Here is a 5,764-nt window from a genome sequence, read left to right as displayed (position 1 = left end):
TGCTTTTCTTTTTCCCTCTGATTAAACCCTGGTTTTGACTTTGATCCGCGAGTGCTGCCTCTTTCTTTTGGACTTTGGGAGAGTCGAGCGTAATGTGAGGCGGTTTCCCCACGAGCCGCTAGCAGCACCCGTTCCTGAGTGCACAGCTTTTCTGTGGGAAGTGAGCGTGTTCCGAAGAGGAGTAATGCTGTGCACCGCTGTAGCTGCTGGAAAACGACAAACGTAAGGAGAACGTCGAATACCGGGGAGGACGCCGTGGCTGGGCAGCGCTGGACTGGTCTGGGGCTCCTGAGATCGACGATCCTACCGGTGAGCTATTTGCTTTCTTTCCGTGTATCACGCATATGTCTAGCGTGTAGCAGCATTGAACAGTAGAACGCCAGCGGTATCAAAGTCAGCCAGGCACGAGGGAAACAACAAGCACCAGGGGTTGCTTAGCAACAGTCTGAGCAATACCCTTTGTGATCATCTACAGTCACAAAACACGGAAGAATGTTTTCTGATTCGGAGCGCATGAATGCAGCAAAGGACATGTTCAAGCGCAAGGGGGCTCCAGCAAAGGCGGTGGATAAAACAGCAGTCCCTGCTGAATCTACACAGGAGCGCAAATTAAAGGACATTTTCGTCAAGTTGGAGAAACTACATGAGCGCGAAGTGAGCAAGTGGTGGGAGGCGACGAGCCTCACAAACTACATTGAGGAGAAAAGAGTACCAAGGGGGCTGAGAGTACACACAGTACCTTCATACGAGCATCCTGACCCCCAGCTCCTAACAGACTGGTTCGACCACACGGCTTCCTATTGCGAGGGCACACTGAAAATTCTAGTCAAGTATGCCTGGAGCGATAGGGGTAAGGTATTGGAGGAAATTGATGCTTTAAATGAAGAGCTTGACGCAGAAACGGATACGGGGACCAAGGCAATAATATCCCAGCACAGAGACCAGATGAAAGGCAGGCTGGCAAAGTACGAGCAAAAAATCAGGATGCGCAAACAGGAAAAATATGAGCGTGATGCTAACGACTATGCAACTGGGCGCGTTCTAACGTACGCAAAAAAGTTTGATGCCCCGCGAAAAGCCCTTCAAAAGAGAACGCTGACAGCAGCAACAGCCTCTAGACCGGAAACTGAACCAGCTACATCAGAATCGGACCTGACGAAGAATGAGTCAGGAGACGACCAACGAAGGCAGAATGATCAAGATTCAGAAGGCGGACGTCAAAATACACAAGATGCCCTACCTGAGATGACTCCTTTTCAGGAGGAATACGAGGTCATCAAGAGCACATGGCTAAGGGGCGGAAAGAACAAACCGCCAGACGTGGAAACAAACACGGATGCAAGTGCCAGTGCGACAGTATCATCAACCAGAGGAGGAGGACGAGGAGGGCAGGTGGCGGGAAAAACAGGCAGAGGAAACGCAAGAACATCCCGTTGGACGAGCCGCCAAACAGCCAAGAAATAGGAACTATGAAATCAATAACTGGTACCGACCAAATCAATCAAACCAACCTAACTGTAGTGAATCTAACCAACAAACGATTGACGGAGGCGGAATTGGAAGTTCTGAGTCTGGGTCTCACGTTTTGTCCCTCCAATGACCTCGAGTATACACAGACTAGGATCGATTTATTTCGTTTCACTAGAAAGCTGAAGTTACATAAATACTTCAAAATGCGCCCACACCTGAGAAGCACCAAGAGAGGCCCAAAAGCCAATGAAATGGACATATTAAGCGCCAAAGATCTACCAGCTATCGAGGCACTGGAGGACTTACGATTGGAGCAGGATTTGCAACAAGAACAAACAAACCTGACTATTGCCCAACGGGCAGTTCTTCAAGGGGTCGAACAGGAAAGAGAGGAGAGCACTTTCAAGCCTGCTTCGACCTTCATGCCACAAACACCCTGGGACGCAATAGACGTCTTCACTGAGGCAATGAAAAGAGACCTGACCGCTTACAGAAAATCCAAACCGTCAATTCCTACCAACAACATCACTGAGGATCAACGCCAAGCCTTGAAGGGGCTGATGAATGAGGAATCTATTGTCATCAAGCCCTCTGACAAAGGGGGCAACGTGGTTCTTATGAGTCGAGAACTGTACCGAGCTGAAGCTTTAAGGCAACTTGCAGATAACACCTATTATAGGGAATACACGAATGCGGTATATCAAACCAGCATAATGAGATACGATGCCTTAGTACAGAAATGGTACAACCAGAATATGCTCGGGAAGGATGAAAATCTCTTTCTCAGGAACCACACCCCCATGCTACCAACTTTTTATCATCTCCCGAAACTTCACAAAGACATGGAAAAACCCCCTGGACGACCAATAATTTCATCTATTGGGAGCTTGACCGAGAACATGTCACGCTTCGTGGACAACATTCTGTTTCCATTAGTAATCAAACTGGAATCGTATATAAGGGACACGAAAGACTTCCTGACCAAGATCCAGGAAATGACATGGAACACTGGATACCTGCTAATGGTGTTAGATATAACCAGCCTCTACACTCGTATAGATCATGGGCAGGGTCTGGAAGCCATAAAACATGCTCTAGGCCAGCGTCCAATGAAATATGCATGCCACAACCAAATGATTTTGGAGTTCATTGAGTTCTGCCTTACAAACAACATTTTCCTCTTTGAGGATCAGATGTATATTCAAACATCTGGGACGGCGATGGGTACCTGCTTTGCCCCCAGCTACGCGAACCTCTTCGTGGGCTGGTGGGAGGAGCAGGTACCCAGGAGCTGTACGGCAGGGACGGAGACAGGGCAGGTAATAAGTTGGTATCGCTATATCGACGACCTGTTCATTGTGTGGGATGGAGGGATGGACTCAGCAGAGGAATTTATCAAGATCCTTAATAACAACGATCTCAATCTGCACTTCTCAGGCTCGGTTAGTCCGGTGAGAGCGGAGTACCTAGACCTGAGAGTGTACATTGAAGACAATCAGATGCATACCACCCTGCATAGAAAGGATACTGCTGGTAATTCCACACTCTTTGCCAGCAGTAGTCATCCCACCCCACTCAAGAACAGCATTCCCTACGGAGAACTCCTAAGGATCCGTAGGAACTGCTCCAAGGATTCCGATTTCGAGGTGGCTGCCTCGGAGTGCATAGAAAGATTTTCCATGAGGGGGTATGGTACTACCTTACTTTCTAAGACCCTCAAAAAAGTAAGGAAGATGCAGAGATCGCAACTGTTGGCCACGGAAACTCCTATAGTTGGTAGGAACAGAAACTCTAATAAAAGTGAAGGTAAATTCAGACTCATCACTCCTTATTCTAAGGGAGCGGGGGATCTGAAAGCAATGCTAGCCAAGAATTGGAACATTTTGAAAACTGATAGTGTTCTTGCAGATGACCTACCTGCCTACCCCTTAATCACATTCAGCAGGGCTAGGTCGCTCAGTGACATGCTTGTCTCAAGCCATCTTAGAAAACCATCACCTAAAGAAAACTCCTAGAAGCGGATGGCAGGCTTCTTTCCTTGCGGCCATTGCAAGGCTTGCAGTGGCAGCAAACGGGTGCTATCATTTGAAATACCAGATACCGGGATGAAAGTGCCCATAAAGCACTTCATTACATGTAGTTCCCAGTTTGTGGTCTATTGCTTGATCTGCCCGTGTGGCTTACGCTACATCGGCAGTACGATCAAGGAGCTCAAACTGAGGATCCTGGAGCACCAACGGGCGATCGAGAAAGTTGACACCTCATATCCGGTCGCCCGGCATTTTGCAGAGGAGCATAGCAAAGACCGTAAATTACTCCGATTCTTTGGTTTGGATATGGTCCCACCAAATGTAAGAGGAGGTGATAGGCTGAGGCGACTCCGCAGACTAGAGTCCAGATATATTGTAGATCTCTCCACGAAACAACCTGGTGGGCTCAATAGCGGGGAGGAATTAGCATATCACTTGGGCAAGTAACGATATGGGATGAGTAGAGTGTCCATTCCCATAGGAAGCTATATACACTGTGATGAAAATCCAACTAGAACAGGTATGCGCCATGGGACAACCTTCATATATATGGACTCTGTAAGATCAGTAACATCTTTCCCAATCTGTTCGGGAGGCAGTCTTCAAATCATAAGATCTTTGAACCTGACCTATGAGTTTCTGTACAACCTGTATATTTGTATATATGCTTTCTGAACTATTATGTAGAATTTGCAACACATATACACCCTTGCCCCCTGATGGAATCGAGTATGGACTACCATGGATGTGTTAATATACCCAGAGAAACTCCATCCCAACTGACATATACATACACCATATATGTAAAATGTGTGATTTCGTTTGTATATGTACTTGTAAATAACTGGATGAAGGGTATAATTTTGAAAGTATAAGTTTGTCTGTGACTTTGGGATATCCATCTTGACAAACAATCATAATTTTCAATTTCATTTTCACTTCGATACACACGTAGAAATGGCTTAGTCCAACTTCATTCCTGTAAATAGTGTAAATACACCTTTCCTTTGCAAGCTTTAGGAATATAAAAGAGGTTTTTCCTGTTATATATCCTGTAAATAGCATTATCTATGAACCGTGACGAATTATGACAGAATATTTGGTTCATTGACTGTTATAGGACAGGTATTGATTTCATCATTTTTGATTCCTTTTTGATTCCTCTTGTTTTTTGCTTTTTGCTTTCATGTGCCTGAGAATTTATATGACTTCTTGTATGTTTTCTTTGCACTAATGTGACCATATTAGCATTGTAGATACATGTCATAGGACACTTGCCGATCCACGGCTTTATTTTTAACCATGATCACGTCATGTTAAAATTAGTATTGACCCTTGGAGAGAACACCATTCCAAGATGGCGCCCACAGTGGTGTAAGGGTTGTAGTCCTATGTCCATGACAATGCCTATGGTTTGTGTGTATGTTTATAACATGGACTGTTAGATGTGGACGAATGACACACCGACGAAGGCTCACGCCGAAACGTGTCTGTGCTTTTCTTTTTCCCTCTGATTAAACCCTGGTTTTGACTTTGATCCGCGAGTGCTGCCTCTTTCTTTTGGCCTCTTTCTTTTGGACTTTGGGAGAGTCGAGCGTAATATATATATATATATATATATATATATATATCTCAAAAGCAGGCAGTGTTGTGTCCTCAGAGACACAGAAAGCTCGCACTCCAAGATATGTGTAAAAGAAAGAGTTATCTGGCAACGTGTTTTGACCTTGCAGTCTTCATCATAGTTTTAAATACATCGAGTGCCTTTCAGGAGAGACAAGGTTTTACAATACCAGTCTCAAAAAGAACATAACTGGATCATGTTGCTTTATCTTTTCAATAAAGATTTTTTAATCTTTCTCCAAAAAGTGTGTGTGTCCACGTTTAATCTAGGTGGTGTAATGTCTCTGGTTAGCTCTGCTCATCTCTCCCTCACACTTCCACCAACCCTATCGCCTTTCCCTCTCACTCTCACTCCTGCTCCCACTGCCACCTCTCATCTCTCCCTTGCACTCCGACCAACCATGTCCTTTCCCAGTGGCAATCCCAATGCCCCCTCTTATCTCTCCCTCTCACTTCCACCAACCCTGTCATCTCCTCTACAACCCCACTGACCCTTCATCTCTCCCTCCCACTCCCACTGCCCCTCTTAACTCGCGCTCCCACTGCCCCCTCTCATCCCTCCCTCACATTCCGTCTCCTCTCTGTAGTGCCTGCTCACACATGCTGCTTCCTGTACCTCCTCGCACTGTGGACTTGTTCGC

The sequence above is a fragment of the Lissotriton vulgaris genome, chromosome 1_1 (genome assembly GCF_964263255.1).
Source record: "Lissotriton vulgaris chromosome 1_1, aLisVul1.2, whole genome shotgun sequence".
Classification (NCBI taxonomy): Eukaryota; Metazoa; Chordata; class Amphibia; order Caudata; family Salamandridae; genus Lissotriton; species Lissotriton vulgaris.
The sequence above is the reverse complement of the archived record's forward strand: the minus strand, read 5'-3'. Positions refer to the sequence as shown.